The sequence below is a fragment of the Prinia subflava genome, chromosome 1 (genome assembly GCF_021018805.1).
Source record: "Prinia subflava isolate CZ2003 ecotype Zambia chromosome 1, Cam_Psub_1.2, whole genome shotgun sequence".
NCBI classification, from domain to species: domain Eukaryota; kingdom Metazoa; phylum Chordata; class Aves; order Passeriformes; family Cisticolidae; genus Prinia; species Prinia subflava.
This window is the reverse complement of record NC_086247.1, coordinates 96,849,784-96,866,961: the sequence shown is the minus strand read 5'-3', so window position 1 is coordinate 96,866,961 and position 17,178 is coordinate 96,849,784. Positions and strand designations below refer to the sequence as shown.

The window sequence follows — 17,178 nt, the reverse complement described above, 5'->3', positions numbered from 1 at the left end:
TGCAGGTTCATGCTGCTTAGAGTTGTTTGCATCACTGCCTTGCTGGGAGAGGTGATATTATGTGGCACGGTACAGCAGGACACCATAAACATTATGACATCATGTCAAGACATCCCTCTGTACTATATAAAGAACTGGCTTGCCAGGCCTGCGAGGCTGCATGACTGACCTGATCAGTTTGTTCACGAAACCACAAGGTATGAAAACTAACTACAAATATTCAAAATAAGGTAAAGATTGATCTGTGTTTATAAATGACTGAGACCTTTTTTTTTCCCCAGCCACAAGTGTCTCAAAATACTTTTTGTTTAATTCTCAAAATATTCCTGTAGGAACTTCCCCTGGGAGTTTAGGAAATAAATAGCTTATCCTGGACAGACTATTTATTTCCAAGATGTTTACTCATGCAATCCATATGATTGTAATGTGCTTCCATTTCTCAAGCTCTCTTTCAGCTCCTTAGGGGCTCATAACTTAAACCTAGCAACTTTATCCATATATTGACAGACTGTTACTTATAAATATTGAACTGGTAGCTCCAATTCTCTATTCATAGTACAACTATTAATGTGGCAAGAGAGAGCAGTTTACGATTAGGTTTGAAATACCCAGACTCCCTGGAACCAAAAGTTCAAATTCCTGCAAGATCAGTGCTTTTGTCCCTCTGTGCTGAATGCACTCTAGGTCATCCACATAAAGCTGTAAAATTAAGTCTGTCTGATCAGCGTAAAAGTCCATAGGTCATGCTTTGTCAAAATGGGCTACCCCACTATTTGTGTACATGCTCCCTCACACCTGTTCTTGCTCTACAACATTGTGATAACAGCTGTTTAGTGTCAGCTACCACGGAGCTGACTTCCAATTCAGAAGAACTGGTGTAGTCCAGCTGTTTTTCAGTTGATAAAAATTGCAGTCCTCCACCGAAACCATACCATTTCAAACCAATGGAATTCTAATCTAAGAGCTGATACTTTGAAAACACATGCTTCGAGATAAAATGCTGTCATTAGCTGTTAGCTGCAAACACCATGAAATACACACTGAAATTTACAGTTTTTAAGTTTATTCTCACTTTCTATTTTCCTACAAGAAGAGATTTTTCATGGCAGATTTAACATTAATTTCCCATTTATTTGTGAGCAAAAAAAGCATCGAGAAAATAAAATAAGGATGGCAATATACTCCATCAACATACATCCATCTTGCAGCAGATCCTCAACGTGCCTTAAGAAACCATGTGAAGCCAATTAACCACTAGAGTATTTTTGTGATTGAAATAGGCAGTAAAGAGCAGAGATTAAATAGCGACAAACATAGCACATAGATAAATTGGCTAATCCATTTTCCTATGATTAATTTATTCTAGATTTCTATTTAGCTATTTATTAATTTAGAAGCACTGCTGATATTCCCCAAAATTACTAAATGTGTTAATTAAGGAGTGTCTGCAGCAAAGGCTGGCCAGGATTGACAGGTGTATAAAAAGGGAATTGGCAACTGAAGGTAGATTAGTTTAAAAAGGAAGGAAGGAAGATATCAGATAGAATCTGGTAGGTCTGGTAAGCCTGCTCTATTTTGTCAAATTGCCTGTGAAATGCATTCTCTGTGAGACACTTTGATAATCTCAAATATTCTATGTTTCTCTGTTGTTTTCAGAGTTCTCTCCTTTATCTATAGTGGTGTTAGAGCAGAAAAGTCTATTGCTTATACAGATTTATTTTCTAAAGCATAGAGAAATGTGAAAAAACTTACTATTTTTTCCACAAAAGCTTTGGTTGAAAAAAAAAGTTAAAAACTACTTTAAGTAAGAAATAGCTTTTAATTGGCTATTTAATGGTGAAGGGAAAAGCATTAAAATACTTAGCTGAGGATAGGTTTGGGGGAGGAGTGGTAGCGGCAAACTCCTTCTTACTCTCTTTCTAAGCTAAGTCATGTAAGCTTCTATGATAAAAACTAAAGGAAGTCAATCTATCTAAACAGGAAAGGAAAAAGGCAGTCTCTGTAGACTGAGTGCTGCCTATGTTTTACACAAGCTGGCACTGCTATGAAGTGAGAGAAGAAATAGGTATCCAAATAAAAATTATTAGGGAGTACTCCTCCATCTTTTTGAGGGAAAAAAACAAAAAACAAACAAACAAACAAAAAAAAAAAAAAAAAAAAAAAAAAAAACAAAAAAAAAAACACCACCTAAAACACCTGACTTCTGCTGTATTGAAGAGTCAGTGCTCTCTCTCCTGCCACCTTTGTGTTTAGAAACACAAAGTGAATGTGCAACTCTACTAGAAAACTTAGGTGCTACACAGGTACTTGACAAGGGATGGAGAACTAATATCTTTTACTTCAGCAAATATACCTCCCTGTCTTCCTGAGCCATGCTTCATGGTAGTCCTGTTGTCTTGCCCGTCCAAGGCCGCAATCTATATACAACTTAGAATATAAGGCGATTAACCTGCATGAGGTATCTGAACAACCTCATGAAAGCAAGGAGTTCAACAATTAGTACGAGTACTTAATTGCTCACCTAATTTAGATATTTATCTTCAACATATGTTAAAATGGTTATCTTTATCTTGGGCTTTTCTGCCCAACAAGTAGCAAGTGTAAGAAATAGTTTCTTTTTATTGAGGGTTTGAAAATGGATAGGAATAATGCTACTAGCAAAAACAACCTTGACATTGTAAATTCAGTTGAAAATAGACTTGCACAGAACATATATTTTTTTTATAATCAAACCTGAGGATCAGCTGAAGTGAGACAAATGTCAAGTAAATAGGAGGGAATTAGAAGTTTTTGAGCCCCCTTTCAAGGAAGTAAGGGAAACAAAATGGCAATTTGATTAAGAGATCCTTGATGAATCCAGAAACTCTGTGCCCATCTCTTTAAGGCACTTGATTTTTGCTACAAAATGGTAGTCTCTCTGCCATACAAGTTTTCAAATGCATATGGAGTGTTAGTAGCTGAAACCTCAAAAGTATATTATTTATATACTTGAAAGGAGGAAACACCACCTTAATGATGTTGCAGTTAATGAAAGGTCTTTAAAAATTCTAGCACACTTGGAGCTCCTCATGCAGAAGGCTGGGAGAGGAGTAAGTGTTGGATGTGTGAACAGCTGTTGGCTCATGTTCTGTTTTCAAAATGGCTCTTCCGAATGTTTGAACACTGATCTATATAAAGGATAATTTCTATGTAATGACAGAATATAGACATGAAAATAAAAACACTTTGGATTTGATTTAACAGCTTGCTGCTAAAAAGCAGCTTGTATTGCATCTCTCACAGTGTCAACAATGACACAATCTTTTTATTTTCTTAAGGGAATAAACCTGACTTCAAGATGTCAGAGGACGATTATTCTTTTCTAAATGTTAAAAGATCTCTGAAAAAGAGAATGGTGACACACAGCACCCCAGTGGACTCAATGCTTTCAAGAAAAAGTCCATCTCTTATAGATCTGACAAATCAGTCAATCAAGGACCAAGAAGCCACAAAGAGAGTTTATGGATCTCCAATGCCAAAATCAAATCTAAGTACATCATTATCTCAAGTATCATCAGTACGTGCTAATGTATACATCCCTCATATGTCCCCGAAAATGCTTTCAACAGCATCTGATATGCAAGAACTAAATAAAGAGAAAAGCCAAAACTCTCGGCTTGTATTTTCTAGAAAGAGGCTTTCCACTGTGTTGGCCTCTGATGAATCAAATCAAGAGCCAGCTCCTCACAAAGTTGTCCCAAACACAGAAACTCAAGCTACCACCAGAGCATCTATGGATGCTGCAGTAACTCCCAAAAGCGGACCTTCATGGCTTGTTTCTGGAATACCAGGGATAAAAGATCCCCTGGTAGCAAAATCCAGAAAGAAGAAAATTGATAAAATTCTTCAGGTAAAGGCTTTCATTTAGTTATTCAATAACTAAGTTACACAAACTTCTACCAATGCTGAATACATACAGATTTTTCCAATAAAGTGAGAATAGTTTATTACTTGAACATTTCTACAACTTTAGCAGTGAGGTCATCTGTTTATGAATTGGGTCATAACCTGGTAGACTCTGTCATACCATTCCTAATCACAGATGGGATGCCGTGTAAACTTCCAAACTAGCTTTTGCTTCAGCTTGTGAGCTGGTATGACTCATTGTGTACCCCAGTGGGAAAGTATATTTTTAAAATATATCTCTATTTAGAAGATATTTAAGAATAAGAAGAAATCAGTCATTGAAGTCTAAAGCTTCTTAATGTTAGCAAGTCAGCTCAAACTCAAGAAAATAATAATCTACTCTTTTTTTCTGTTAAATCCAACTTGTAATGATTTATAAAAAGAATGACAGTCATTGCAAATGTGATCTTGTGAACAGTCCTTTTGATTAATGTAGGGTTTCCTGGGGAAAGCTTGAATTGACAGATGCTCTGCAGATGTTGGTTGTCTGTGGTACACAACTCAATTTTCTGAAGCTTTAATTATTTGCTAAGAGGCTGTGGAAAGCTCATAGAAAGAATAGGAAGGCAGCAGAGTCAGACTCTGAAGGTTGTCAAGTCAGTGTGAAGTCCTCAAATTCTAGTTTGGTTTGTTTTTTCTCTGTACCATATTGTTCTTGAGTGTGCTGAAAACTCAAGAAAACTTGCCAGTTTTGAGAGTAAAACTTCTTTGCTTAAAAAAATCAAAAACTTAAGGCAAAATTGAGTTGGGTCATATGTCCTTTGTGTAGGTTGTTTTTGAAAGCAGGTGGTATCTGAAAGGATTAGGTTGATTAAAAATATTTTTTCTTCTATAACAGAGAAAGAAAGAAAGAGAATGGCTGCTTCATCAACTTAAAAACATTGAGGAGGCAACTAAACATGAACTGACAATTGAAGAAGCTTGATTGGACTACCTGTGGGATAAGTGCTGTCACACTCATCATGTGGGAGTGGCAAGTTCCAATAAATCACACTCTTCACTATAGTGCCTGTTAGACTTCCTCTTTCCTTCCAAAATGTTATTTTTCAGTTGTTTGTTTTGTCATTCTTTCCTCTTAAATCTAGGATAAGTCAGGTGTAAATTAAGAGGAGCCTCTACATGAGAGTTAACATGAATTTATAATGGCTGAAAGGCCTAGAACAAAGAGGGGAGGAAGAACTTAATGTTTAAGAATAATTCCTCATACTGCCACAACTCTTCCTGGCCTTAATCTTTCATGTAGCATTCAAGTCTTATAGGGTTGCTGATCTTTCCTAGCATGAAGTCACTAGACAAAGTCCTAGTGGCCACATAGAGTGAAATTCTGATTAGCCAAAGGAGAATCTCTTCATCCTAAGGGTAACCAAAGGTGATGTAATCCAGAGTGTATTTGCTGTTACTTGGTGAAATGAGGAAATACTGATAGGCACCAAGGTTGGAGGCCATTCTTTAGAGATTACTAATAATGACAGCCTATTTTTAAGTTTTGGTTCAAAATCAGTTTGTCCCAGCCTTAGATTGCAAATATAACTCACTGTTGTATTGGAGATATTTATTCCTTGGCTGTGTGTTTTGAGGGAGTATGAGGTTTAGGTTTTGGGGTTTTTTTTCCTCTGGAGCTGCTACATGCAGGTCAAGAAGGGTGTCTTGCCTGACAGCTGTACTGTGAAAATGGTGATTTAGCTCAAAGGAACTTTGTGAAGCATCAGTCAAGATTGATGTAAAGAGCACAATACTCATGTTAGTTCCTACTGCTGTCTGTTATTTAAACATTAGATTAAACAGGCAGAGTTTATCACTTCTCAGTTATCTGTACAGTGTCAGTATGTCAGCAGCAGGAATCCAGAACAGATTTACCACCTATATACACATATTTCTGCACTTGTGTGGCTCCAGCATGTGCACTTTCCTGGCTTATACTGGTTTTGCAGCTGTTCCAGGCACTAATTACCCCAAAGGAGAGAGTCCCATTTAAAATAAGCTGCTTGTTCAGAATGGAGGCAAGGTACACTTTTGCATTTCCTTCCCACAAAGTATAACTTCTAATATCTCACATCCAAGGTGGCAGAGAAGGAGAAGTATGTCACATGCCAACATTATGAGATGGGCCAATCAATAGCATCTGTGTTACACTCCAAAATGTAAGAGTGGAGCTGTGGTTTTACAACCTCTTTCAGGCTTTGAAAAGAATTAGGATGTTTTTGCTAATGATTCTTCAAGCGAAATTCTTCAGTTTCTCAGGAGAACAGCCTTATCCTCAGACCTGGCTTTTTGTGTAGCCAGGCAGTGGGGTGGTGCTGTCCTTCAGGTCAGGAGCCAGGTCATGCTCACTTGGTTTCATGTTTAGTTAATGTTCTGGAATTTGTTTGTGTGTTACCCAGACTGCTTGTCTGGCCTTCCCAGGTTCCTCTGGCAACCAGAGAGCTCCTGGCTGGTGTACATCCCAAGATGCTTTTGAGATAAAATATGCATGATTGCAGATGTGCTGCTATTCCCCTTGAGCCTGCAGGCATTTCATCAGTATCTGTGATTTGTGCCAGGGGCTGAACTAAAATCAGGCAAGTGAAAGGTTAGCATAAAACCTTCCTCTACCCCTGGGAAAAGCACAGATTAGTCTGGCTGCATGACCCAATGCTTAATCCAAATGACCCAGTTCTGCCTCTTGTTTATTTGTACCTTCCCAGATTTTCAGATCCAGTTGTTCCTTCTTCTGTCTTCTCCTAGTCTCAGGAAGTCTTGATACTGCTTCTGCTTTTCTTTCTCACTGTTGCCTCTCAAAGTCACTCTTGGCTCCTGTCTGTCCAGCTTCTTGGTCTTCAAATGTCTTCATCTAATATCTTCTCCAATCTGGCCTCTAGATCTTTCCTTCTTTATGAGACAAAGACATCTTTTGTCTTTAGTGTCTTTTAGTCTTTTAAATGGGACTCTCTCCTTTAGTGCCTGCTCTTCACTGCTGGATTCCTTGCCTATCCAATACCCTCTGATATCTGACACTGGTCTTCTGCCAAAATTCAGACTTTGTCGTCACATCCAAAGTGCCTTTGTCTATTCAGGCTGGTGCCTTCCATGATGCTAGGCCAAGTTGAAAGTTCACGTGGGACAGGTTCCAGACCTTAGGAGGCCAGGAGTGTAGTTGCTACAAAATTCCTTCTAAGGCCCTGCTTTGGGCTATATTAAATGCAAAAGGAATCCAGTGAATATGGCTACTTAATGTCTAAGGTATCTTTGGCTTCATTCCAAGTGCAATGCAAAAGTCCTGAAATTCAGAATACAGTAAATGATGGAAAGGTTTTTCAGACAGCAAGGCTGCCACCCTGTCAGGTTCATGGAACTAGTTGGAGCCAATAAAATCCCAAAGACTTTCCTCAGTGGAGGAAAACAAATTCTACCAAATGGTAACAGAGAACTAATGTTTGGGTCTTTCCAAGTTTTCAAGCTGTATCAGGCAGACAGACGCAAAAAACCTCATGATTTTGAAAACTACTTCTATTTCCTCTCTAGAAAGTTTTAAAAAAAATAGAAAAAATATATATAGCATTTGTTTTGGAATAATTCAGGTGTTCATGAGTTTGCAAAAGTTATAAAACTACTTATGGTATTTAATGAGAATATTAATACAATCAACTGGTTCTTCAGGGGTTTTGCAACATGTGTCTGATGTTCTACAACCACATCATCAACAGTTAATTGCATGTAACAATTCCATGGGACTTCAACCAAGCCTATACAGTACAGACCTTAGTAAATGGTGTTCCCGAAGAACGGTTTGTGTCTAATTTATAAAATCAGGATGTTAGAAAATGTGAAACTAAATGTATCAAGTTGCACTTACAAAATTATACTGCTGTTATTATACTTCACATGTAAGAATATCCATAGGCAAAAATAAACTTTAAAAAACCAACAACCAAACACCTAGTGGTTTTGTTTACAGAGTTGAACTTCTTTTCATTTCTCCAGTGCACTCACAAATCTACTGGAATTATATTTTTAAGTTTAAATGATACATGATACAGCTAGTTTTCTGTCATACAATATATGTACACTTTGAAAGGAATAGACTTTCAGAGGAGCACTACTAGTATGCTGTTTCACTCCTGTTTAATGTTCATCCTCTAGTGGCAACAATAGCAAATTACTGTTTGATTAGTACTTCTCTTCATGCACAAATTTCCTTTATGAATATTTATATTACAGTATCATCACAGTGAAAAAAAGAGAATTCTTAAAGGTAGTTGTAAAATCCAACACCTCTAAAAAAGAAATCTTCCTAATTATTACAGACCTTAAGCATGGATTTTGGGTGCTGAGGCTGAAAAGATTAGCAGCTACAGACACCAGATCTCCAAGACATCCTGTTCTGTAAAATAAAAGGCCCATTTCCTGCAAGAATCAATGTGACTCCAAGCTGCAACACACTCTTGAGCTTTGGTGTCATCCTGACTTTCAAATGCAACATTGACACATTTGTAAGTTCAGAAGAGCTTTCCCATTGACAATGTTCTTTTAGGGCAGTATTTTTCCTTTTGGAGTGAAGCTATGACCTTGTCCCATGGAACTGTTTTCAGTACACTTGTCCCTGAATAGATATTACACAACCTACCTGTTGATGGTGACTAAGCATGATGTTGGAGGGAGAAGAACAAAAACATTACCAAGAACAGAGGGAAGAGACAGAAATGTCTTCATCCTGGATTTATGAGCATGGCCTTGTTCCAGCTGAAGCAATGGTAATACTCCTGTTCACAGAGCTGAGAGTACTCTGCCCAGCTGCAGTGCTTCTGCAGGAGGCCAGTTTGAAGAGAAAAAAATGTTTAGCATGTCTATTTAACATATTTTAGATTTATGTAACAGAGAAATCAAAATTAGGTCCTTCCTTTGCTCATCACAGCTGAACAATTTTAGAATAACTAGAAAAAGTGGAAAACTTTTAAATAAAACCAGATTTTTTTTCCCCCTTTAAGTTACAACAGTTACATTCCTGCTATAGACAAAATCCTGAGTAATAAATCACACAACAGTGTCAATGACCTGTATTTGGTTGTGTTTTGTTCTATAAGACATACAAACACAAAAGTTTCCCTTAGCTACATCTGTTGAAGAATTCCACCATGCCTATTAAAACAGCTCCCTCCTCAACATTTCCAACTTATTAGAAACAAGTGAAAAAACACTGAGCCTAGCAGCACCTAGAAAAGTTAGAGCAGTTGAAGCAACTGGATAATGTTTTCAAATGTTGCTAAAAACTTGAACTAGGCACAGATCTTACCACCTCCCTTAGGACTTGGACCTGAGCTGCTCACCCTTACCCTGTCCAAACCTTGCTCAGGTTTTCTACTACTATGTAGGTACTTAATGCTCCTATTCAATTAAATGGTGCTTAACCGTGCAGTCAGTCCCAACAAGCATGCAAATCCTGTAGAGCCTGACAGTGGCCAGCCTCCTGAGTTTAGTCATACATGTGGCTTTGCAGCACTGACAGCAGCCCCACCTCTCCATCATGAAATGGTATATGTGCATGGAGACACATAGCAGACAACAGTGAGATAGGAGTTCTAGCTATCCGATTTCAATTCCAGCAGCCCACAGTACAAAACTGGAAGTATGTATTGCCTTTCAAATCCCCTCCCCATGTGAGATAGGAGCTAGAAACCAAATGTCCTAGTTCACAAGGCAGTAACCCTTGTTTCTAGCCTTACTGTGAAGTCAGTGCTTTTAAGTGTTACCTGTCAAAGTAGTTCCATTTTGCCTAAGTTTTTACTAAAAATAAGATTGAACTTGCATGATTGTTCTGTCTTCACTGTCCTGAATCTGTGGGGTTTTATTTTCTTGTGGATTTGGGGGGGTGGTTTCCCCATTTCTTCATTTTTATAGGAGAAATGGAAAGAAGAAAGGGGAAAAATATCCTTCCTATCTTTTCTGCTTCTTACTGTTGCTGCCATTTTGATCCCTTTTGTTGTCCTCTACTTCATACTTTTGGCTTTTCCTAGCTCTACATGTCCTACTATAACTGTCTTCTGCTTTCAAATCTTCATGGCATTGCAGGTCTGCCCTTTGTAGTGACCTTCTTCCACAAGCAGATACCATAATCCTCCTAAAGCTTACACTTTCTCACAAAGAGGATGTGTCAGCAATGATAGGAGAAAGGAAATATACCTCTAAGATAGGAAAGAAAGGTTCTCTTCCTAGAAATGGAATAATTCAATTTTATACTATGGAAAGCTGATGCAAATTCAAATAAGAAAGAAAGTATATACATGGTTGCTGACAAATTTACTTGGAGAGGAACTGCATCCAGAAAAAGCATTTAAAGACGTCCAGGTGAAACGGGTTTCAAAGTATTCTCAGTATTCAAAGTATAAATTCCCAGCCAAGAGAGCACAAGCAACTCATTGTATCTTAAATTTCTTGCACTTAAATCAAATTGGTGTTGCATGAGAGTATTCATACAGAAGTCGTGGATGCTTTAGCGTTTGTTACTCCTCTAGAAGAAATAAATTACACAAACCCCCCTAAACCTGCACAAACCATAGCTCAGCAACAGCAAGAAGCTTTGCCACATAAGAGGAAAGACATTGCAATTAGATAGAAGGCTTGCAATTGCAATCAAAAACTTTGTGTACAACACATGCTACTCTGGCTATGTGTTATAATTGAAACTGTGCTAGAAGGAAGAAAGAAGCGGTGGAACTGGAGTAGTGGAGAAAGAAGTGTTGTATGGCATTCTGAATACCTCTGGGTAGATGAGAAAAATTTCACTAAGACTACAGGATTGGCAATTATACCACAAAAGTTGAAATGCAAGCATGCAAATCAAGAGTGTATCCTGACCTTTACTTGTATGTCCATAGTAGATTTTTTAGCCACAGCTGGGAGATGACAAAAATTGATAAAAGAAAACAAATCACAGAGCAAATTCCTTGTGTAAGACCAGCAAAATGAAAAGTCTATAATGATCACATTTGGAGCAGAGATGAATAAGAGAAGCAAAAACACTATAGCAGATTCATGACACTAAAAAGGTCTGTTGGCTAGTATAGTTTCTCAGAACGCAAAATCAGTGAGTTAAAGGCTAATAAGTCTTGAACTTGATATTTTAAAAGATGTCCTTTTTTTGCATATACTTAATAAGTCTGTGAAGCAGGTTTTTTCATCAGATAGATATCTTTGAAAAAAATACCAACTCATAGGAGAAATGTACTATACATGAAAAAGCAGAAAATTACATTAAAAAGAAGGAGGTGCTTGTTTATTTTTGTTATGTTGACCATTTCATGGTCAACTAGTCTGATGGTAATTACAGCAGCAACAAAAATAAAATCCAAGTCCCCCTTTTATAGTTATCCATATAAGCATTTCTACAGCAGTTTGATTAATCAGATTCCTCAAGAGAAAACCTTTTGACACATCTAGTAATTCTTCTGTATCTTAGTTTTTACAACTGCTCCATCATCACCAAGCTATGGGTCACTAGAAGTTTGACTCTTTTCCATGTGACTTTGTTACAGAAGGCAAAATCACAGTGATTTACCAAAGGTAGTCAAATCTTATTTGTAAAGAGAGGCACTCTGCTTTCATCTGTAACAAAGTGCTTTAACAATCTAATCTTGGCTTTTTGCTTTGTTTCATTATATATTAATTAAATTGATTTTTTTTAAATCCAGTAACTCTGCATGATCTTTGTGTTTGATGGCAGAGATTATTTATACAGTGGGTAGGCAAACACTCATGCAACATTCAATGTTATCTCCAGTGTGATTTTGGTATAATAACGATTTGTATTAACCCCTTGGACTGGTTTTGCATGGCCTGGTTTTTGGTAGCGGGGGGCCACAGAGATGGCTTCTGTGAGAAGCTGCTAGAAGCTTTCACCATGTCCTGCAGAGCCAATCCCTGATGGCTCTGAAGATGGACATGCTGCTGGCCAAAGCTGGGCCAATGAAAGATGTTGATAATGCTTCTGTGATAACATATTTAAGAAGAAAATCAAAACAAAGTCACAGGTTTTTCTTCTAGTCAGAGAAAAGGAACAGGTGAGAACATGTGAAAGAAACAACATGGGAGACACCAAGGTCAGTAGAGAAGGAAGCAGAGGAGGTGCTCCAGGTGCCAGAGCTGAGATTCCTCTGCAGGCCATGGTGATGGTCATGGTGAAGCAGCTGTGACCCTGCAGCCTGTGGGGATCCACAGGGAATGCAGAGATCCACCTGCAGCCTGTGGAAGAGGTGCTCATGCTGGAGTGAGTGTATGCCTGGAGGAGGCTGTGACCCAGTGGGAGAACCAGTGAAGAAAGGAGGCCCCTGCCTGCAACCTGGGGCAGCCTGTCGTTGGAGGACTGCATCCTGTGGCAGAGTGACCCACACCACAGCAGTTTTGTGAGGACTTTTTGCCCATGGGCAGGACTCACGTTGCAGCAGTTTTGTGAAGACTGCTGCTTGTGAGAGTGGACCCATGCCAGAGAAGTTCATGGAGAACTGTCTCCCGTGGGAGGGACCCCACAGTCTCACAGGGGAAGGACTCCTCTCCCTGAGCAGCAGAAGAAAATCTCAGGGGACAAACTGACCAAACTCCCATGCCCTGTCTCCGTGTGCTGTCGGAGGAGCTGGAGTAAGAAAAGGTGTTTTTAAGGGCTTATTTTACATCTCAATATCCTCCTCTGATTTTCTTAGTAATAAATTCACTTTATACCTCTTAGTTGAGCCTGTTTTGCCCTTGGAGGGTTTTCTCCCAGTCCTTATCTCAACTTATGAACCCTTCGTTAATTTTTTTCTCTCCTCTGCACAACCTGTGGCAGGGGAGAGTGAGTGAGTGACTTTAGTGGGTGCTTGGCATTTTACCAGCATGAAACCAGACACTATCAGACACTAAAGCTCAGGCAAACCTGACTCCTAGCAGCAGCTTACCTGATTTCAGTTCTCTGTGCAAGCCTCAGGCTCTCTAGAACTGACTGAAGTCCCAGAGTCCTGACTCTTGACCACTGAGGAAACAACAGAGGCTCTGAAATGTGAAAAAAACCCTATTGGTATTACTGTCAACAATATAATAACAATAAATATTATTAATACAAATAATACTGCTGAACTCAGAACTGCCCCACGACAAAAGGCAAGGACAGATTTCCTGACAAAAGCAGCTGGGCAAACTGCCTAATTTTTGTAAGAACCAGTGCAGAATTGAATAGCCTAAATGTGAAAAATAATTTTAATTGATAGTGAAAAAGGTGTCCTCCTGTTTTAACAGGATTTATCACTTTGCTGTTGGTAACAACCCTCTTGCTCTCTTGCTAAGAATTCCAGGCTGCTGTCTTCTTCTCTGACTGCAGCCCAGGCCTTGTTCCTTTAGCAAGCACAGTTCTGGACACTGTTTGTCCCCTAGTTTTGGCCTCTCACTTCATGGGACAGATGACCAGAGAAAACTGACCTCTTGACTCACTCTGGTCTGGGTCCTATGACTATTCCTATTTTTATTAGCATTTTTTTAAAAGATGAAAATATGAAAGAATGGCACTTAATATTCAAGTATTAAGAGTCAAATATATTCACGGAGGCTCCATAAAACCTCAGAAGAAAACATCAGAAATTTGAAACATCAGGGGCTTCTCCAGTTTTGGGTTGGCAGTAAGTTTCTTTCAAGATACAGTCTATTTACTGTCAAAGAGATTATCCACTGTTGCACTTGATAAGGTAGAAACCAATATACATTATTGCTGGGTGTTGTCCTCCAGGCACTTTTCCTCTAAGTTGTTCAAGTGGCTGTGACTATGATAGCTCTGGTCCAGGTCAGGATCTCCCTTTTTCTCCATCAGTAGTGCTTACTTTTCTCCCTGCTACATGTAGTAGTGCTTATGCCTGGAAAGCCATGTATTAGTTCAGGGAGAAAGGAGAGTTTCATGTGAATTCTGGCATTTAACCCGTGTGACAGACCCAGACATAAGGCAAGTGGTAGTCTTTTGTTACTGTCTCAAACTTCACATGAGATGCTTGAATATCTATTTGAAAGTGCTATTATGTTTAAATTGTTTTTTAATAGTAAATCTCTGGGGAATTTTTTTGCCTTTGCCTTTATTGGCATAGGGTAGCAACAACTTTAGGAAGTAAACCTGTTGCCCTGGTTTTTCTGAGTTTTTTTAAAGCCTTTTACTTGTTCATAAGATGGAGTCAGTTCTTTAGTTTCTGCACAATATTAAGGGTCTGTTTTTCACTTTCTCACACTTTGGAACATAAACAACCTTTCTTGTTTTTGTTCACTGTCCTTTGTTTACATATTTCTAGCCTGAAAATAATGTTGGTTGACAGCTGGTCTGGACAGTGGGGTGAAGGGGTAGTAACCCCAGAAGCCAATCCACAACCAGACCCACAAATATATAAAAATGAAAGAAATAAACAGGCTTGCCCTCTTTTTGGGGAGCAGCTTTTCACTGCAGAGCTCTTGCCTCCGCATTGTTGTTTTGCGTGCCACTTTCACTTAAACCTAATGGTGGTAAGGGCTGGAGTTTCACTCCATCAGTACCTACAGCCCTCAGGGACTGTTGTAAAGGGAGTATCATATGGTTAGTGGTGTTCTTTTTTGTTTCTGGCCCCAGAGAGACACAGCAGCTGAAAAATACAAAGAGATTTAAACAGCTTATCCTGGTTTAGATGCCTGGAGCCGGCGCTAAGGGGGTAATTTACATTTTTAAAGTCCCTTCTAAGCTATAGCTCACCACAGTAGGCACTGAAAAACCTTGATTTCCATGGCTGGTCACAGAAATACCCCTACCTGGGTATTAGTAATGCTGGGTTTAGTTATGCTGACTATAGCAGAAGCAGTGAAGCAGAAGGGGGTTTTTATATTAACTGTCCACACAGGAACTCATACTCTGGAACATACTCTCAACTCTGCTTTCAGCTTTGTCATACAACAGTAAATCAAAATGTTTCTGTATTATTTCTCCAGCTAGGCAAACTGAGAAGCAGCTCGCCCATGGTAGGAAGACAAAGGACTTTAACCTCTTTTACCAGAAGAGTGCAACAGTTTCTAGAAAATAGTTTTCTGGCTGGTCTATGTATGCATAACATTGCAATTAAGGTGTTTTACTAAGTGCACTGAAACTTTGGGTGCCACCAAGGAGATAAACTACTTTTTTCTCTCTTTTTTTTTATGACCCATGATTTAATGCAGAAAGTGCACTTCCCTAGCTAGACTTGCCATGAGACAGCCTCTCACTAGAGTTTCTGCAGATTTAGTTTTGGGTATTTATAAGCTATTTCCCACCTTTTAGCCAAATTAATTGCTGGGGCGAAATAGCAGAAGTCAGCCTGCATCCAAAAGGTAGTGCAACACAAACTTGGAACATCTCCTTCTCTGCATCCAAAATTTGATTCCAGAAGTCATATTTACCCAATCAGAATAGATACATAATACCAATGGCTTATATGTCATTGCTACAAAGTGACAACAATCAACAAATGTATGAATCAAATTATTCATCCATAACCTAAGCACAATCAATTGACTGGAATTCCTAATAATCTACACAGCCGAAGTAAAGCATTTTTAATATAGAATAAATTCAGAGAAGAAACTAGGGATTTTCTATTTCTATCAGTTGTTTCTCTTCATATGCTTAATGCCATTTGTGTGTGGTGTGGTATGTGTGTGTGCATCATAGAGGTTTCTGATATTAAGCCTAAAATTTGTTTCTTACCTAAAAAAAGATAATGAGGATATTCTACTGGTTATTTGGGGTTTTTTAAAACATATCCAGATAAGCAGTCTCAGTGGGAAATTATTTGGCAAGTTACATGAATTTTTGGTAATTAGCAGATAAAAATGACTTGTACCCAAATGTATATAAAACTTAACATTCTGTGAGCCACTCCATATGACTTTAAAGAAAAAGAATTAAAAAATCCTAAACTTTATTTATCATTCAAAGTGAGGTCATTGACTAAGAATTATTGAGAATCCAATGGGAAAATCTTGCAGAGAAAGTAACCCTTGCCTAGGATTCATGTAAGTGGTTGAAGTTAGGAGTCAAGATTTGGAACACCTAAAAATTACTGTCAAAATTCTTCGGTAAACACAACTTTACATCATGAATGTTTTTAACCTTCTGACTCTTAGCTGTTTGTGTTCTTTAAAGCAATGTCAGGGTCAGACATGGAGATTGGTTAGATGAGTTGTCATATTAGTTCAAACAGAGTCTACATAAACATATACACTAGTTTCATGTCATTGATGTCCCATGGCCTATATGAGCACATTGCCTGGTTGATTGACACTGCCCCAAGTTATCACAACCTATTCTAATATATGTTCATTATATTTATGTAAATGAAATATGAAGGGCCTGATTATTATGGGCTTACCTTTTGTACAGAAGAACATCTCACAAAGTCTTTAGCAGACTTTTAGGTTTCCTCAATTTGATTTCACCAAAGATAGCAAGTAAAAAAGGGCTGGGCCATGATTTCAAGTGGACCAGGAACCATAAAGGAAACAAACCAAAACCACTTTCAAAATCTTTTATAATCTGTGGGAAGGAGTGTTATCTTTTGTTTATCTTACTGGGTACACTGAAAAGATCTGACTTGTAAAAGGCTCAAGTTGTTAGGAATTGCCTGAGAAGTTCAGATACTGCCAGCTGCCCGACAGCAATGAAAAACTTGCCAAAGACCTGAAAACAAGATGGTGCATGGGAAAAATGAGATTTTTTTGAAACGAATGGGAGTTTTATTATGTAAGCCTGTATATCAGATAAGCATTGTGCCTTTATCTGGTTACTTAAAAATAGTGGTGATGAGTTAAAAAATCCTTTTTAAAAAATATTTTCACATATATCATTAAAAGCTATTTACTCTCAGTTCACCTCCGTGTTTTTTTAGACAGAAAAACTGCAGGCAGGAGAGTGGCAGGCTGGAGTGCAGTAATTTCAGAGGCAAGTAGCTTATGTTAAGCATAGCTTAAGCATAGGCTGATGATCCTCAATTCTATTAATAAATTCTGTCTAAACAGCAAAATCCATAAATAGATAAGTGAATGAACACATGCATATGCATACACAAATGCATATGAGTTCTTTGGATCTTTGTCATTTTACAACTTGGCTTACTTTCCATTTGTATTCTTTCATATTTTTTCATGAAAGAGACTTTGTTTTACATGGTTTTCTTTTTTCTCTTTGGGAGAGGAATTAGCCATATTTCTGTATATTTTTCACTTTACTTTGAATGGTAGGAGAGTCATAGTTTT

The 17,178-nt window shown here is 38.2% G+C and overlaps 1 long non-coding RNA gene across 2 annotated transcripts in view; it reads right to left on the bottom strand.

Moving 5' to 3' along the window:
- LOC134554249 (uncharacterized) overlaps positions 1-17,178 on the bottom strand; it is a 126,899-nt gene that overhangs the window by 70,042 nt on the left and 39,679 nt on the right. For both annotated transcript variants that reach the window (XR_010081211.1, XR_010081210.1), the window contains exon 2: positions 12,849-12,942. This is a non-coding gene — a long non-coding RNA (uncharacterized LOC134554249). The remainder of the gene's footprint in view (positions 1-12,848; positions 12,943-17,178) is intronic.